This window comes from Mesoplodon mirus, assembly GCF_964341445.2.
Source record: "Mesoplodon mirus genome assembly, chromosome: 19".
Classification (NCBI taxonomy): Eukaryota; Metazoa; Chordata; class Mammalia; order Artiodactyla; family Ziphiidae; genus Mesoplodon; species Mesoplodon mirus.
Genome location: NC_138995.1, coordinates 65786601 through 65806757, shown reverse-complemented (window position 1 = coordinate 65806757; position 20157 = coordinate 65786601).

The window sequence follows — 20157 nt, the reverse complement described above, 5'->3', positions numbered from 1 at the left end:
GGAAACCCACCACCAGCCCTACACCTTACCCTATGCCATATCCTACTCCTGTCCCGTACGCTGGCACTGACCCGTGCGTCAGCACGTAGCCTGACCCTCCCACGTTTCCGTACCCTCACCTGTGCCCTAAGCCTTGCCGTTCCCTAACCCTAACCCTAGCCCGGAACGGAAACCCACCACCAGCCCTACATCTTACCCTACGCCGTAGCCTACTCCTGACCCGTACGCGGGCACTGACCCGTGCGTCAGCACGTAGCCTGACCCTCCCACGTTTCCGTACCCTCACCTGTGCTCTAAGCCTTGCCGTTCCCTAACCCTAACCCTAGCATGGAACGGAAACCCACCACCAGCCCTACACCTTACCCTACGCCGTAGCCTACTCCTGGCCCGTACGCTGGCACTGACCCGTGCGTCAGCATGTAGCCTGACCCTCCCACGTTTCCGTACCCTCACCTGTGCCCTAAGCCTTGCCGTTCCCTAACCCTAACCCTAGCCCGGAACGGAAACCCACCACCAGCCCTACACCTTACCCCCAAGCCGTAGCCTACTCCTGGCCCGTACGCTGGCACTGACCCGTGCGTCAGCACGCAGCCTGACCCTCCCACGTTTCCGTACCCTCACCTGTGCCCTAAGCCTTGCCGTTCCCTAACCCTAACCCTAGCCCGGAACGGAAACCCACCACCAGCCCTACACCTTACTCCCAAGCCGTAGCCTACTCATGGCCCGTACGCTGGCACTGACCCATGCGTCAGCACGTAGCCTGACCCTCCCACGTTTCCACACCCTCACCTGTGCCCTAAGCCTTGCCGTTCCCTAACACTAACCCTAGCCCAGAACGGAAACCCACCACCAGCCCTACAACTTACCCCCAATCCGCAGCCTACTCCTGGCCCGTACGCTGGCACTGACCCGTGGGTCAGCACGTAGCCTGACCCTCCCACGTTTCCACACCCTCACCTGTGCCCTAAGCCTTGCCGTTCCCTAACCCTAACCCTAGCCCGGAACGGAAACCCACTACCAGCCCTACACCATACCCTACGCCTTAGCCTACTCCTGGCCCGTACGCTGGCACTGACCCGTGCGTCAGCACGTAGCCTGACCCTCCCACGTTTCCGTACCCTCACCTGTGCCCTAAGCCTTGCCGTTCCCTAACCCTAACCCTAGCGCGTAACGGAAACCCACCACCAGCCCTACACCTTACCCCCAAGCCGTAGCCTACTCATGGCCCATACGCTGGCACTAAACCGTGCGTCACCACGTAGCCTGACCCTCCCACGTTTCCGTACCCTCATCTGTGCCCTAAGCCTTGCCGTTCCCTAACCCTAACCCTAGCCCGGAACGGAAACCCACCACCAGCCCTAAACCTTACCCTATGCCGTATCCTACTCCTGTCCCGTACGCTGGCACTGACCCGTGCGTCAGCACGTAGCCTGACCCTCCCACGTTTCTGTACCCTCACCTGTGCCCTAAGCCTTGCCATTCCCTAACCCTAAACCTAGCCCGGGATGTAAACCCACCACCAACCCTACACCTTACCCCCAAGCCGTAGCCTACTCATGGCCCGTACGCTGGCACTGACCCATGCGTCACCACGTAGCCTGACCCTCCAACGTTTCCGTACCCTCAACTGTGCCCTAAGCCTTGCCGTTCCCTAACGCTAACCCTAGCCCGGAACGGAACCCCACCACCAGCACTACACCTTACCCTACGCCGTAGCCTACTCCTGGCCCGTACGCTGGCACTGACCCGTGTGTAAGCACATAGCCTGACCCTCCCACGTTTCTATACCCTCACCTGTGCCCTAAGCCTTGTCGTTCCCTAAGCCTAACCCTAGCCCGGAACAGAAACCCACCACCAGCCCTACACCTTACCCTACGCCGTAGCCTACTCCTGGCCCGTACGCTGGCACTGACCCGTGCGTCAGCACGTAGCCTGACCCTCCCACGTTTCCGTACCCTCACCTGTGCCCTAAGCCTTGCCGTTCCCTAACCCTAACACTAGCCCGGAACAAAAACCCACCACCAGCCCTACACCTTACCCCCAAGCCGTAGCCTACTCCTGGCCCGTACGCTGGCACTGACCCGTGCGTCAGCACGTAGCCTGACCCTCCCAGGTTTCCGTACCCTCACCTGTGCTCTAAGCCTTGCCATTCCCTAACCCTAACCCTAGCCCGGAACGGAAACCCACCACCCGCCCTACAACTTACCCCCAAGCTGTAGCCTATTCCTGGCCTGTACGCTGGCACTGACCCGTGCGTCAGCACGTAGCCTGTCCCTCCCACTCTTCCGTACCCTCACCTGTTTCCTAAGCCTTGCCGTTCCCTAACCCTAACCCTAGCCCGGAACGGAAACCCACCACCAGCCCTACACCTTACCCTACGCCGTAGCCAACTCCTGTCCCCTACGCTGGCACTGACCCGTGCGTCAGCACGTAGCCTGACCCTCCCACGTTTCCGTGCCCTCACATGTGCCCTAAGCCTTGCCGTTCCCTAACCCTAAACCTAGCCCGGAATGGAAACCCACCACCAGCCCTACACCTTACCCCCAAGCCGTAGCCAACTCCTGTCCCCTACGCTGGCACTGACCCGTGCGTCAGCACGTAGCCTGACCCTCCCACGTTTCTGTACCCTCACCTGTGCCCTAAGCCTTGCCGTTCCCTAACCCTAAACCTAGCCCGGAATGGAAACCCACCACCACCCCTACACCTTACCCCCAAGCCGTAGCCTACTCCTGGCACGTACGCTGGCACTGACCCGTGCGTCAGCACGTAACCTGACCCTCCCACGTTTCCATACCCTCACCTGTGCCCTAAGCCTTGCCGTTCCCTAACCCTAACCCTAGCCCGGAACGGAAAGCCACCACCAGCCCTACACCTTACCCTACGCCGTAGCTTCCTCCTGGCCCGTACGCTGGCACTGACCCGTGCGTCAGCACGTAGCCTGACCCTCCCACGTTTCCGTACCCTCACCTGTGCCCTAAGCATTGCCGTTCCCTAACCCTAACCCTAGCCCGGAACGGAAACCCACCACCAGCCCTACACCTTACCCCCAAGCCGTAGCCTACTCCTGGTCCGTACGCTGGCACTGACCCGTGCGTCAGCACGTAGCCTGACCCTCCCACGTTTCCGTACCCTCACCTGTGCCCTAAGCCTTGCCGTTCCCTAACCCTAAACCTAGCCCGGAACGGAAACCCACCACCAGCCCTACACCTTACCCTACGCCGTAGCCTACTCCTGGCCCGTACGCTGGCACTGACCCGTGCGTCAGCACGTAGCCTGACCCTCCCATGTATCCGTACCCTCACCTGTGCCCTAATCCTTGCCATTCCCTAACCCTAACCCTAGCCCGGAACGGAAACACACCACCAGCCCTACAACTTACCCCCAAGCCGTAGCCTACTCCTGGCCCGTACGCTGGCAGTGACCCGTGCGTCAGCACGTAGCCTGACCCTCCCACGTTTCCGTACCCTCACCTGTGCCCTAAGCCTTGCCGTTCCCTAACCCTAACCCTAGCCCGGAACGGAAACCCACCACGAGCCCTACACCTTACTCCCAAGCCGTAGCCTACTCATGGCCCGTACGATGGCACTGACCCGTGCGTCAGCACGTAGCCTGACCCTCCCACGTTTACACACCCTCACCTGTGCCCTAAGCCTTGCCGTTCCCTAACCCTAACCCTAGCCCGGAACGTAAACTCACCACCAGCCCTACACCTTACCCTACGCCGTAGCCTACACCTGGCCGGTACGCTGGCACTGACCCGTGGTTCAGCACGTAGCCTGACCCTCCCACGTTTCCGTACCCTCACCTGTGCACTAAGCCTTGCCGTTCCCTAACCCTAACCCTAGCCCGGAACGGAAACCCACCACCAGCCCTACACCTTACCCTACGCCGTAGCCTACTCATGGCCCGTACGCTGGCACTGACCCGTGCGTCAGCACGTAGCCTGGCCCTCCCACGTTTCCGTACCCTCACCTGTGCCCTAAGCCTTGCCGTTCCCTAACCCTAACCCTAGCCCGGAACGGAAACCCACCACCAGCCCTACACCTTACCCTACGCCGTAGCCTACTCCTGGCCCGTACGCTGGCACTGACCCGTGCGTCAGCACGTAGCCTGACCCTCCCACGTTTCCGTACCCTCACCTGTGCCCTAAGCCTTGCCGTTCCCTAACCCTAACCCTAGCGCGGAACGGAATCCCACCACCAGCCCTAAACCTTACCCCCAAGCCGTAGCCTACTCCTGGCTCGTACGCGGGCACTGACCCGTGCGTCAGCACGTAGCCTGACCCTCCCACGTTTCCGTACCCTCACCTGTGCTCTAAGCCTTGCCGTTCCCTAACCCTAACCCTAGCCCGGAACGGAAACACACCACCAGCCCTACAACTTACACCCAAGCCGTAGCCTACTCCTGGCCCGTACGCTGGCACTGACCCATGCGTCATCACGTAGCCTGACCCTACCACGTTTCCCTACACTCACCTGTGCTCTAAGACTTGCCGTTCCCTAACCCTAACCGTAGAATGGAACGGAAACCCACCACTAGCCCTACACCTTACCCTACGCCGTAGCCTACTCCTGGCCCGTACGCTGGCACTGACCCGTGCATTAGCACGTAGCCTAACCCTCCCACGTTTCCACACCCTCACCTGGGCCCGAAGCCTTTCCGTTCCCTAACCCTAACCCTAGCCCGGAACGGAAACCCACCACCAGCCCTACATCTTACCCCCAAGCCGTAGCCTACTCCTGGCCCGTACACTGGCACTGACACGTGCGTCATCACGTAGCCTGACCCTCCCATGTTTCCGTACCCTCACCTGTGCCCTAAGCCTTGCCGTTCCCTAACCCTAACCCAAGCCTGGAACGGAAACCCACCACCAGCCCTACACCTTACTCCCAAGCCGTAGCCTACTCATGGCCCATACCCTGGCACTGACACGTGCGTCAGCACTCAGCCTGACCCTCCCACGTTTCCACACCCTCACCTGTGCCCTAATCCTTGCCGTTCCCTAACCCTAACCATAGCCCGGAACGGAAACCCACCACCAGCCCTACAACTTACCCCCAATCCGTAGCCTACTCCTGGCCCGTACGCTGGCACTGACCCGTGCGTCAGCACGTAGCCTGACCCTCCCACGTTTCCACACCCTCACCTGTGCCCTAAGCCTTGCCGTTCCCTAACCCTAACCCTAGCCCGGAACGGAAACCCACCACCAGCCCTACACCTTACCCTACGCCGTAGCCTACTCCTGGCCCGTACACTGGCACTGACCCGTGCGTCAGCACGTAGCCTGACCCTCACACGTTTCCGTACCCTCACCTGTGCCCTAAGCCTTGCCGTTCCCTAACCCTAACCCTACCGTGGAACAGAAACCCACCACCAGCCCTAAAACTTACCCCCAAGCCCTAGCCTACTTACTGCCCATACGCTGGCACTGACCCGTGCGTCAGCACGTAGCCTGACCCTCCCACGTTTCCGTACCCTCACCTGTGCCCTAAGCCTTGCCGTTCCCTAACCCTAACCCTAGCCCGGAACGGAAACCCACCACCAGCCCGAAACCTTACCCTACGCCGTAGCCTAATCCTGGCCCGTACCCTGGCACTGAACCGTGCGTCAGCACGTAGCCTGACCCTCCCACGTTTCCGTACCCTCACCTGTGCCCTAAGCCTTGCCGTTCCCTAACCCTAACCCTAGCGCGGAACGGAAACCCACCACCAGCCCTAAACCTTACCCCCAAGCCGTAGCCTACTCCTGGCCCGTACGCTGGCACTGACCCGTTCGTCAGCATGTAGCCTGACCCTCCCACGTTTCCGTACCCTCACCTGTGCTCTAAGCCTTGCCGTTCCCTAACCCTAACCCTAGCATGGAACGGAAACCCACCACCAGCCCTACACCTTACCCTACGCCGTAGCCTACTCCTGGCCCGTACGCTGGCACTGACCCGTGCGTCAGCATGTAGCCTGACCCCCCCACGTTTCCGTACCCTCACCTGTGCCCTAAGCCTTGCCATTCCCTAACCCTAACCCTAGCCCGGAACGGAAACACACCACCAGCCCTACACCTTACCCCCAAGCCGTAGCCTACTCCTGGCCCGTACGCTGGCACTGACCCGTGCGTCAGCACGTAGCCTGACCCTCCCACGTTTCCGTACCCTCACCTGTGCCCTAAGCCTTGCCGTTCCCTAACCCTAACCCTAGCCCGGAACGGAAACCCACCACCAGCCCTACACCTTACTCCCAAGCCGTAGCCTACTCATGGCCCGTACGCTGGCACTGACCCATGCGTCAGCACGTAGCCTGACCCTCCCACGGTTCCACACCCTCACAAGTGCCCTAAGCCTTGCCGTTCCCTAACCCTAACCCTAGCCCAGAACGGAAACCCACCACCAGCCCTACAACTTACCCCCAATCCGTAGCCTACTCCTGGCCCGTACGCTGGCACTGACCCGTGGGTCAGCACGTAGCCTGACCCTCCCACGTTTCCACACCCTCACCTGTGCCCTAAGCCTTGCCGTTCCCTAACCCTAACCCTAGCCCGGAACGGAAACCCACTACCAGCCCTACACCATACCCTACGCCGTAGCCTACTCCTGGCCCGTACGCTGGCACTGACCCGTGCGTCAGCACGTAGCCTGACCCTCCCACGTTTCCGTACCCTCACCTGTGCCCTAAGCCTTGCCGTTCCCTAACCCTAACCCTAGCGCGGAACAGAAACCCACCACCAGCCCTACAACTTACCCCCAAGCCGTAGCCTACTCATGGCCCATACGCTGGCACTAACCCGTGCGTCACCACGTAGCCTGACCCTCCCACGTTTCCGTACCCTCACCTGTGCCCTAAGCCTTGCCGTTCCTTAACCCTAACCCTAGCCCGGAACGGAAACCCACCACCAGCCCTACACCTTACCCTATGCCGTATGCTACTCCTGTCCCGTACGCTGGCACTGACCCGTGCGTCAGCACGTAGCCTGACCCTCCCACGTTTCTGTACCCTCACCTGTGCCCTAAGCCTTGCCGTTCCCTAACCCTAAACCTAGCCCGGGATGGAAACCCACCACCACCCCTACAACTTACCCCGAAGCCGTAGCCTACTCATGGCCCGTACGCTGGCACTGACCCATGCGTCACCACGTAGCCTGACCCTCCGACGTTTCCGTACCCTCAACTGTGCCCTAAGCCTTGCCGTTCCCTAACCCTAACCCTAGCCCAGAACGGAACCCCACCACCAGCACTACACCTTACCCTACGCCGTAGCCTACTCCTGGCCCGTACGCTGGCACTGACCCGTGTGTAAGCACATAGCCTGACCATCCCACGTTTCCGTACCCTCACCTGTGCCCTAAGCCTTGCCGTTCCCTAACCCTAACCCTAGCCCGGAATGGAAACCCACCACCAGCCCTAAACCTTAACCCCAAGCCGTAGCCTACTCCTGGCCCGTACGCTGGCACTGACCCGTGCGTCAGCACGTAGCCTGACCCTCCCACGTTTCTGTACCCTCACCTGTGCCCTAAGCCTTGCCGTTCCCTAAGCCTAACCCTAGCCCGGAACGGAAACCCACCACCAGCCCTACACCTTACCCTACGCCGTAGGCTACTCCTGGCCCGTACGCTGGCACTGACCCATGCGTCAGCACGTAGCCTGACCCTCCCACGTTTCCGTACACTCACCTGTGCCCTAAGCCTTGCCGTTCCCTAACCCTAACCCTAGCCCGGAACAAAAACCCACCACCAGCCCTACAACTTACCCCCAAGCCGTAGCCTACTCCTGGCCCGTACGCTGGCACTGACCCGTGCGTCAGCACGTAGCCTGACCCTCTCACGTTTCCGTACCCTCACCTGTGCCCTAAACCTTGCCGTTCCCTAACCCTAACCCTAGCCCGGAACGGAAACCCACCACCAGCCCTACACCTTACTCCCAAGCCGTAGCCTACTCATGGCCCGTACGCTGGCACTGACCCGTGCGTCAGCACGTAGCCTGACCCTCCCACATTTCCACACCCTCACCTGTGCCCTAAGCCTTGCCATTCCCTAACCCTAACCCTAGCCCGGAACGGAAACCCACCACCAGCCCTACACCTTACCCCCAAGCCGTAGCCTACTCCTGGCCCGTACGCTGGCACTGACCCGTGCGTCAGCACGTAGCCTGACCCTCCCACGTTTCCGTACCCTCACCTGTGCCCTAAGCCTTGCAGTTCTCTAACCGTAACCCTAGCCCGGAACGGAAACCCAGCACCAGCCCTACACCTTACCCTACGCCGTAGCCTACTCCTGGCCCGTACGCTGGCACTGACCCGTGCATCAGCACGTAGTCTGACCCTCCCACGTTTCCGTACCCCCACCTGTGCCCTAAGCCTTGCCGTTCCCTAACCCTAACCCTAGCCCGGAACGGAAACCGACCACCAGCCCTACACCTTACCCTATGCCGTAGCCTACTCCTGGCCCGTACGCTGGCACTGACCCGTGCGTCAGCACGTAGCCTGACCCTCCCACGTTTCCGTACCCTCACCTGTGCCCTAAGCCTTGCCGTTCCCTAACCCTAACCCTAGCCCGGAACGGAAACCCACCACCAGCCCTACACCTTACCCCCAAGCCGTAGCCTACTCCTGGCCCGTACACTGGCACTGACCCGTGCGTCAGCACGTAGCCTGACCCTCCTGCGTTTCCGTACCCTCACCTGTGCCCTAAGCCTTGCCGTTCCCTAACCCTAACCCTAGCCCGGAACGGAAACCCACCACCAGCCCTACACCTTACCCTATGCCGTAGCCTACTCCTGGCCCGTACGCTGGCACTGACACATGCGTCAGCACGTAGCCTGACCCTCCCACGTTTCTGTACACTCACCTGTGCCCTAAGCCTTGCCGTTCCCTATCCCTAAACCTAGCCTGGAATGGAAACCCACCACCAGCCCTACACCTTACCCCCAAGCCGTAGCCTACTCCTGGCCCGTACGCTGGCACTGACCCGTGCGTCAGCACATAGCCTGACCCTCCCACGTTTCTATACCCTCAGCTGTGCCCTAAGCCTTGTCGTTCCCTAAGCCTAACCCTAGCCCGGAACGGAAACCCACCACCAGCCCTACACCTTACCCTACGCCGTAGCCTACTCCTGGCCCGTACGCTGGCACTGACCCGTGCGTCAGCACGTAGCCTGACCCTCCCACGTTTCCGTACCCTCACCTGTGCCCTAAGCCTTGCCGTTCCCTAACCCTAACCCTAGCCCGGAACAAAAACCCACCACCAGCCCTACACCTTACCCCCAAGCCGTAGCCTACTCCTGGCCCGTACGCTGGCACTGACCCGTGCGTCAGAACGTAGCCTGACCCTCCCAGGTTTCCGTACCCTCACCTGTGCTCTAAGCCTTGCCGTTCCCTAACCCTAACCCTAGCCCGGAACGGAAACCCACCACCCGCCCTACAACTTACCCCCAAGCTGTAGCCTATTCCTGGCCTGTACGCTGGCACTGACCCGTGCGTCAGCACGTAGCCTGTCCCTCCCACTTTTCCGTACCCTCACCTGTTTCCTAAGCCTTGCCGTTCCCTAACCCTAACCCTAGCCCGGAACGGAAACCCACCACCAGCCCTACACCTTACCCTACGCCGTAGCCAACTCCTGTCCCCTACGCTGGCACTGACCCGTGCGTCACCACGTAGCCTGACCCTCCCACGTTTCCGTGCCCTCACATGTGCCCTAAGCCTTGCCGTTCCCTAACCCTAAACCTAGCCCGGAATGGAAACCCACCACCAGCCCTACACCTTACCCCCAAGCCGTAGCCAACTCCTGTCCCCTACGCTGGCACTGACCCGTGCGTCAGCACGTAGCCTGACCCTCCCACGTTTCTGTACCCTCACCTGTGCCCTAAGCCTTGCCGTTCCCTAACCGTAAACCTAGCCCGGAATGGAAACCCACCACCAGCCCTACACCTTACCCCCAAGCCGTAGCCTACTCCTGGCACGTACGCTGGCACTGACCCGTGCGTCAGCACGTAACCTGACCCTCCCACGTTTCCATACCCTCACCTGTGCCCTAAGGCTTGCCGTATCCTAACCCTAACCCTAGCCCGGAACGGAAAGCCACCACCAGCCCTACACCTTACCCTACGCCGTAGCTTCCTCCTGGCCCGTACGCTGGCACTGACCCGTGCGTCAGCACGTAGCCTGACCCTCCCACGTTTCCGTACCCTCACCTGTGCCCTAAGCCTTGCCGTTCCCTAACCCTAACCATAGCCTGGAACGGAAACCCACCACCAGCCCTACAGCTTACCCCCAAGCCGTAGCCTACTCCTGGCCCATACGCTGGCACTGACCCATGCGTCATCACGTAGCCTGACCCTCCCACGTTTCCGTACCCTCACCTGTGCCCTAAGCCTTGCCGTTCCCTAACCCTAACCCTAGCGCAGAACGGAAACCCACCACCAGCCCTACACCTTACTCCCAAGCCGTAGCCTACTCCTGGCCCGTACACTGGCACTGACCCGTGCGTCAGCACGTAGCCTGACACTCCCACGTTTCCGTACCCTCACCTGTGCTCTAAGCCTTGCAGTTCCCTAACCCTAACCCTAGCCTGGAACGGAAACCCACCACCAGCCCTACACCTTACCCTACGCCGTAGCCTACTCCTGGCCCGTACGCTGGCACTGACCCATGCGTCAGCACGTAGCCTGACCCTCCCACGTTTCCGTACCCTCACCTGTGCCCTAAGCCTTGCCGTTCCCTAACCCTAACCCTAGCCCGGAACGGAAACCCACCACCAGCCCTACACCTTACCCCCAAGCCGTAGCCTACTCCTGGTCCGTACGCTGGCACTGACCCGTGCGTCAGCACGTAGCCTGACCCTCCCACGTTTCCGTACCCTCACCTGTGCCCTAAGCCTTGCCGTTCCCTAACCCTAAACCTAGCCCGGAACGGAAACCCACCACCAGCCCTACACCTTACCCTACGCCGTAGCCTACTCCTGGCCCGTACGCTGGCACTGACCCGTGCGTCAGCACGTAGCCTGACCCTCCCATGTTTCCGTACCCTCACCTGTGCCCTAATCCTTGCCATTCCCTAACCCTAACCCTAGCCCGGAACGGAAACACACCACCAGCCCTACAACTTACCCCCAAGCCGTAGCCTACTCCTGGCCCGTACGCTGGCAGTGACCCGTGCGTCAGCACGTAGCCTGACCCTCCCACGTTTCCGTACCCTCACCTGTGCCCTAAGCCTTGCCGTTCCCTAACCCTAACCCTAGCCCGGAACGTAAACTCACCACCAGCCCAACACCTTACCCTACGCCGTAGCCTACACCTGGCCGGTACGCTGGCACTGACCCGTGGTTCAGCACGTAGCCTGACCCTCCCACGTTTCCGTACCCTCACCTGTGCACTAAGCCTTGCCGTTCCCTAACCCTAACCCTAGCCCGGAACGGAAACCCACCACCAGCCCTACACCTTACCCTACGCCGTAGCCTACTCATGGCCCGTACGCTGGCACTGACCCGTGCGTCAGAACGTAGCCTGGCCCTCCCACGTTTCCGTACCCTCACCTGTGCCCTAAGCCTTGCCGTTCCCTAACCCTAACCCTAACCCGGAACGGAAACCCACCACCAGCCCTACACCTTACCCTACGCCGTAGCCTACTCCTGGCCCGTACGCTGGCACTGACCCGTGCGTCAGCACGTAGCCTGACCCTGCCACGTTTCCGTACCCTCACCTGTGCCCTAAGCCTTGCCGTTCCCTAACCCTAACCCTAGCGCGGAACGGAATCCCACCACCAGCCCTACACCTTACCCCCAAGCCGTAGCCTACTCCTGGCCCGTACGCTGGCACTGACCCGTGCGTCAGCACGTAGCCTGACCCTCCCACGTTTCCGTAACCTCACCTGTGCCCTAAGCCTTGCCGTTCCCTAACCCTAACCCTAGCCCGGAACGGAAACCCACCACCAGCCCTACACCTTACTCCCAAGCCGTAGCCTACTCATGGCCCGTACGCTGGCACTGACCCATGCGTCAGCACGTAGCCTGACCCTCCCACGTTTCCACACCCTCACCTGTGCCCTAAGCCTTGCCGTTCCCTAACACTAACCCTAGCCCAGAACGGAAACCCACCACCAGCCCTACAACTTACCCCCAATCCGTAGCCTACTCCTGGCCCGTACGCTGGCACTGACCCGTGCGTCAGCACGTAGCCTGACCCTCCCACGTTTCCACACCCTCACCTGTGCCCTAAGCCTTGCCGTTCCCTAACCCTAACCCTAGCCCGGAACGGAAACCCACTACCAGCCCTACACCATACCCTACGCCTTAGCCTACTCCTGGCCCGTACGCTGGCACTGACCCGTGCGTCAGCACGTAGCCTGACCCTCCCACGTTTCCGTACCCTCACCTGTGCCCTAAGCCTTGCCGTTCCCTAACCCTAACCCTAGCGCGTAACGGAAACCCACCACCAGCCCTACACCTTACCCCCAAGCCGTAGCCTACTCATGGCCCATACGCTGGCACTAAACCGTGCGTCACCACGTAGCCTGACCCTCCCACGTTTCCGTACCCTCACCTGTGCCCTAAGCCTTGCCGTTCCCTAACCCTAACCCTAGCCCGGAACGGAAACCCACCACCAGCCCTACACCTTACCCTATGCCGTATCCTACTCCTGTCCCGTACGCTGGCACTGACCCGTGCGTCAGCACGTAGCCTGACGCTCCCACGTTTCTGTACCCTCACCTGTGCCCTAAGCCTTGCCATTCCCTAACCCTAAACCTAGCCCGGGATGTAAACCCACTACCAACCCTACACCTTACCCCCAAGCCGTAGCCTACTCATGGCCCGTACGCTGGCACTGACCCATGCGTCACCACGTAGCCTGACCCTCCAACGTTTCCGTACCCTCAACTGTGCCCTAAGCCTTGCCGTTCCCTAACCCTAACCCTAGCCCGGAACGGAACCCCACCACCAGCACTACACCTTACCCTACGCCGTAGCCTACTCCTGGCCCGTACGCTGGCACTGACCCGTGTGTAAGCACATAGCCTGACCATCCCACGTTTCCGTACCCTCACCTGTGTCCTAAGCCTTGCCGTTCCCTAACCCTAACCCTAGCCCGGAACGGAAACCCACCACCATCCCTACACCTTAACCCCAAGCCGTAGCCTACTCCTGGCCCGTACGCTGGCACTGACTCGTGCGTCAGCACGTAGCCTGACCCTCCCACGTTTCCATACCCTCACCTGTGCCCTAAGCCTTGCCGTTCCCTAACCCTAACCCAAGCCCGGAACGGAAACCCACAACCAGCCCTACACCTTACCCCCAAGCCGTAGCCTACTCCTGGCCCGTACGCTGGCACTGACCCGTGCGTCAGCACGTAGCCTGACCCTCCCACGTTTCCGTACCCTCACCTGTGCCCTAAGCCTTGCCGTTCCCTAACCCTAACCCAAGCCCGGAACGGAAACCCACAACCAGCCCTACACCTTACCCCCAAGCCGTAGCCTACTCCTGGCCCGTACGCTGGCACTGACCCGTGTGTAAGCACATAGCCTGACCATCCCACGTTTCCGTACCGTCACCTGTGCCCTAAGCCTTGCCGTTCCCTAACCCTAACCCTAGCCCGGAACGGAAACCCACCACCATCCCTACACCTTAACCCCAAGCCGTAGCCTACTCCTGGCCCGTACGCTGGCACTGACCCGTGCGTCAGCACGTAGCCTGACCCTCCCACGTTTCCATGCCCTCACCTGTGCCCTAAGCCTTGCCGTTCCCTAACCCTAACCCAAGCCCGGAACGGAAACCCACAACCAGCCCTACACCTTACCCCCAAGCCGTAGCCTACTCCTGGCCCCTACGCTGGCACTGACCCGTGTGTAAGCACATAGCCTGACCATCCCACGTTTCCGTACCCTCACCTGTGCCCTAAGCCTTGACGTTCCCTAACCCTAACCCTAGCCCGGAACGGAAACCCACCACCATCCCTACAACTTAACCCCAAGCCGTAGCCTACTCCTGGCCCGTACGCTGGCACTGACCCGTGCGTCAGCACGTAGCCTTGCCCTCCCACGTTTCCATACCCTCACCTGTGCCCTAAGCCTTGCCGTTCCCTAACCCTAACCCAAGCCCGGAACGGAAACCCACAACCAGCCCTACACCTTACCCCCAAGCCGTAGCCTACTCCTGGCCCGTACGCTGGCACTGACCCGTGCGTCAGCACGTAGCCTGACCCTCCCACGTTTCCGTACCCTCACCTGTGCCCTAAGCCTTGCCGTTCCCTAACCCTAACCCTAGCCCGGAACGGAAACCCACCACCAGCCCTACACCTTACTCCCAAGCCGTAGCCTACTCATGGCCCGTACGCTGGCACTGACCCATGCGTCAGCACGTAGCCTGACCCTCCCACGTTTCCAAACCCTCACCTGTGCCCTAAGCCTTGCCGTTCCCTAACCCTAACCCTAGCCCAGAACGGAAACCCACCACCAGCCCTACAACTTACCCGCAATCCGTAGCCTACTCCTGGCCCGTACGCTGGAACTGACCCGTGCGTCAGCACGTAGCCTGACCCTCCCACGTTTCCACACCCTCACCTGTGCCCTAAGCCTTGCCGTTCCCTAACCCTAACCCTAGCCCGGAACGGAAACCCACCACCAGCCCTACACCTTACTCTACGCCGTAGCCAACTCCTGGCCCGTACGCTGGCACTGACCCGTGCATCAGCACGTAGCCTGACCCTCCCACGTTTCCGTACCCTCACCTGTGCCCTAAGCCTTGCCGTTCCCTAACCCTAACCCTAGCCCAGCATGGAAACCCACCACCAGCCCTACACCTTACCCTACGCCGTAGCCTACTCCTGGCCCGTACGCTGGCACTGACCCATGCGTCAACACGTAGCCTGACCCTCCCACGTTTCCGTACCCTCACCTGTGCCCTAAGCCTTGCCGTTCCCTAACCCTAACCCTAGCCCGGAACGGAAACCCACCACCAGCCCTACACCTTACCCTACGCCGTAGCCTACTCCTGGCCCGTACACTGGCACTGACCCGTGTGTCAGCACGTAGCCTGACCCTCCCACGTTTCCGTGCCCTCACCTGTACCCTAAGCCTTGCCGTTCCCTAACCCTAACCCTAACCCGGAACAAAAACCCACCACCAGCCCTACAACTTACCCCCAAGCCGTACCCTACTCCTGGCCCGTACGCTGGCACTGACCCGTGCGTCAGCACATAGCCTGACCCTCCCACGTTTCCGTACCCTCACCTGGCCCTAAGCCTTGCTGTTCCCTAACCCTGACCCTAGCCCGGAACGGAAACCCACCACCAGCCCTACACCTTACCCTACGCCGTAGCCTACTCCTGGCCCGTACGATGGCAATGACACGTGCGTCAGCACGTAGCCTGACCCTCCCACGTTTCCGTACCCTCACCTGTGCCCGAAGCCTTGCCGTTCCCTAACCCTAACCCTAGCCCGGAACGGAAACCCACCCCCAGCCCTACACCTTACCCTCAAGCCATAGCCTACTCCTGGCCCGTAGGCTGGCACTGACCCGTGCGTCAGCACGTAGCCTGTCCCTCCCACGTTTCCGTACCCTCACCTGTGCCCTAAGCCTTGCCGTTCCCTAACCCTAACCCTAGCCCGGAACGGAAACCCACCACCAACCCTACACCTTACCCCCAAGCCGTAGCCTACTCCTGGCCCGTACGCTGGCACTGACCCGTGCGTCAGCACGTAGCCTGACCCTCCCACGTTTCTGTACCCTCACCTGTGCCCTAAGCCTTGCCGTTCCCTAAGCCTAACCCTAGCCCGGAACGGAAACCCACCACCAGCCCTACACCTTACCCTACGCCGTAGCCTACTCCTGGCCTGTACACTGGCACTGACCCGTGCGTCAGCACGTAGCCTGACCCTCCCACGTTTCCGTGCCCTCACCTGTGCCCTAAGCCTTGCCGTTCCCTAACCCTAACCCTAGCCCGGAACAAAAACCCACCACCAGCCCTACAACTTACCCCCAAGCCGTACCCTACTCCTGGCCCGTACGCTGGCACTGACCCGTGCGTCAGCACATAGCCTGACCCTCCCACGTTTCCGTACCCTCACCTGTGCCCTAAGCCTTGCCGTTCCCTAACCCTAACCCTAGCGCGGAACGGAAACCCACCACCAGCCCTACACCTTACCCCCAAGCCGTAGCCTACTCCTGACCCGTACGCTGGCACTGACCCGTGCGTCAGCACGTAGCCTGACACTCCCACGTTTCCGTACACTCACCTGTGCTCTAAGCCTTGCAGTTCCCTAACCCTAACTCTAGCCCGGAACGGAAACCCACCACCAGCCCTACACCTTACCCTACGCCGTAGCCTACTCCTGGCCCATACGCTGGCACTGAACCATGCATCAACACGTAGCCTGACCCTCCCACGTTTCCGTACCCTCACCTGTGGCCTAAGCCTTGCCGTTCCCTAAGCCTAACCCTAGCCCGGAACGGAAACCCACCACCAGCCCTACACCTTACCCTACGCCGTAGCCTACTCCTGGCCCGTACACTGGCACTGACCCGTGCGTCAGCACGTAGCCTGACCCTCCCACGTTTCCGTGCCCTCACCTGTGCCCTAAGCCTTGCCGTTCCCTAACCCTAACCCTAGCCCGGAACAAAAACCCACCACCAGCCCTACAACTTACCCCCAAGCCGTACCCTACTCCTGGCCCGTACGCTGGCACTGACCCGTGCGTCAGCACGTAGCCTGACCCTCCCACGTTTCCGTACCCTCACCTGTGCCCTAAGCCTTGCCGTTCCCTAACCCTAACCCTAGCGCGGAACGGAAACCCACCACCAGCCCTAAAACTTACCCCCAAGCAGTAGCCTACTCCTGGCCCATACGCTGGCACTGACCCATGCGTCAGCACGTAGCCTGACCCTCCCACGTTTCCGTACCCTCACCTGTGCTCTAAGCCTTGCCGTTCCCTAACCCTAACCCTAGCATGGAACGGAAACCCACCACCAGCCCTACACCTTACCCTACACCGTAGCCTACTCCTGGCCCGTACGCTGGCACTGACCCGTGCGTCAGCATGTAGCCTGAACCTCCCACGTTTCCGTACCGTCACCTGTGCCCTAAGCCTTGCCGTTCCCTAACCCTAACCCTAGCCCGGAACGGAAACCCACCACCAGCCCTACACCTTACCCCCAAGCCGTAGCCTACTCCTGGCCCGTACGCTGGCACTGACCCGTGCGTCAGCACGTAGCCTGACCCTCCCACGTTTCCGTACCCTCACCTGTGCCCTAAGCCTTGCCGTTCCCTAACCCTAACCCTAGCCCGGAACGGAAACCCACCACCAGCCCTACAACTTATTCCCAAGCCGTGGCCTACTCATGGGCCGTACGCTGGCACTGACCCATGCGTCAGCACGTAGCCTGACCCTCCCACGTTTCCACACCCTCACCTGTGCCTTAAGCCTTGCCGTTCCCTAACCCTAACCCTAGCCCGGAACGGAAACCCACCACCAGCCCTACACCTTACCCCCAAGCCGTAGCCTACTCCTGGCCCGTACGCTGGCACTGACCCGTGCGTCAGCACGTAGCCTGACCTTCCCACGTTTTCGTACCCTCACCTGTGCCCTAAGCCTTGCCGTTCCCTAACCCTAACCCTAGCCCGGAACGGAAACCCACCAACAGCCCTAAAACTTACCCTACGCCGTAGCCTACTCCTGGCCCGTACGCTGGCACTGACCCGTGCGTCAGCACGTAGCCTGACCCTCCCACGTTTCCGTACCCTCACCTGTGCCCTAAGCCTTGCCGTTCCCTAACCCTAACCCTAGCCCGGAACGGAAACCCACAACCAGCCCTACACCTTACCCCCAAGCCGTAGCCTACTCCTGGCCCGTACGCTAGCACTGACCCGTGCGTCAGCACGTAGCCTGACCCTCCCACGTTTCCGTACCCTCACCTATGCCCTAAGCCTTGCCGTTCCCTAACCCTAACCCTAGCCCGGAATGGAAACTCACAACCAGCCCTACACCTTGACCTACGACGTAGCCTACTCCTGGCCCGTACGCTGGCACTGACCCGTGCGTCAGCACGTAGCCTGACCCTCCCACGTTTCCGTACCCTCACCTGTGCCCTAAGCCTTGCCGTTCCCTAACCCTAACCCTAGCCCGGAACGGAAACCCACCACCAGCCCTACACCTTACCCTACGCCGTAGCCTACTCCTGGCCCGTACGCTGGCACTGACCCGTGCATCAGCACGTAGCCTGACCCTCCCACGTTTCCGTACCCTCACCTGTGCCCTAAGCCTTGCCGTTCCCTAACCCTAACCCTAGCCCGGAACGGAAACCCAACACCAGCACTACACCTTACCCTACGCCGTAGCCTACTCCTGGCCCGTACGCTGGCACTGACCCATGTGTCAGCACATAGCCTGACCATCCCACGTTTCCGTACCCTCACCTGTGCCCTAAGCCTTGCCGTTCCCTAACCCTAACCCTAGCCCGGAACAGAAACCCACCACCAGCCCTACACCTTAACCCCAAGCCGTAGCCTACTCCTGGCCCGTACGCTGGCACTGACCCGTGCGTCAGCACGTAGCCTGACCCTCCCACGTTTCCGTACCCTCAGCTGTGCCCTAAGCCTTGCCGTTCCCTAAGCCTAACCCTAGCCCGGAACGGAAACCCACCACCAGCCCTACACCTTACCCTACGCCGTAGCCTACTCCTGGCCCGTACGCTGGCACTGACCCATGCGTCAGCACGTAGCCTGACCCTCCCACGTTTCCGTACCCTCACCTGTGCCCTAAGCCTTGCCGTTCCCTAACCCTAACCCTACCGTGGAACGGAAACCCACCACCAGCTCTAAACCTTACCCCCAAGCCGTAGCCTACTCCTGGCCCGTACGCTGGCACTGACCCTTGCGTCAGCACGTATCCAGACCCTCCCACGTTTCCACACCCTCACCTGTGCCCTAAGCCTTGCCGTTCCCTAACCCTAACCCTAGCCCGGAACGGAAACCCACCACCAGCCCTACACCTTACCCCAAAGCCGTAGCCTACTCCTGGCCCGTACGCTGGCACTGACCCGTGCGTCAGCACGTAGCCTGACCTTCCCACATTTCCGTACCCTCACCTGTGCCCTAAGCCTTGCCTTTCCCTAACCCTAACCCTAGCCCGGAACGGAAACCCACCACCAGCCCTAAACCTTACCCTACGCCGTAGCCTCCTCCTGGCCCGTACGCTGGCACTGACCCGTGCGTCAGCACGTAGCCTGACCCTCCCACGTTTCCGTACCCTCACCTGTGCCCTAAGCCTTGCCGTTCCCTAACCCTAACCCTAGCCCGGAACGGAAACCCACCACCAGGCCTACACCTTACCCCCAAGCCGTAGCCTACTCCTGGCCCGTACGCTGGCACTGACCCGTGCGTCAGCACGTAGCCTGACCCTCCCACGTTTCCGTACCCTCACCTGTGCCCTAAGCCTTGCCGTTCCCTAACCGTAACCCTAGCCCGGAACGGAAACCCACCACCAGCCCTACACCTTACCCTATGCCGTATCCTACTCCCGTCCCGTACGCTGGCACTGACCCGTGCGTCAGCACGTAGCCTGACCCTCCCACGTTTCTGTACCCTCACCTGTGCCCTAAGCCTTGCCGTTCCCTAACCCAAACCCTAGCCCGGAACGGAAACCCACCACCAGCCCTACACCTTACCCCCAAGCCGTAGCCTACTCATGGCCCGTACGCTGGCACTGACCCATGCGTCAACACGTAGCCTGACCCTCCCACGTTTCCGTACCCTCAACTGTGCCCTAAGCCTTGCCGTTCCTTAACCCTAACCCTAGCCCGGAACGGAAACCCACCACCAGCACTACACCTTACCCTACGCCGTAGCCTACTCCTGGCCCGTACGCTGGCACTGACCCATGTGTCAGCACATAGCCTGACCATCCCACGTTTCCGTACCCTCACCTGTGCCCTAAGCCTTGCCGTTCCATAACCCTAACCCTAGCCCGGAACGGAAACCCACCACCAGCCCTACACCTTACCCCCAAGCCGTAGCCTACTCCTGGCCCATACGCTGGCACTGACCCGTGCGTCAGCACGTAGCCTGACCCTCCCACGTTTCCGTACCCTCACCTGTGCCCTAAGCCTTGCCGTTCCCTAACCCTAACCCTAGCCCGGAACAAAAACCCACCACCAGCCCTACACCTTACCCCCAAGCCGTAGCCTACTC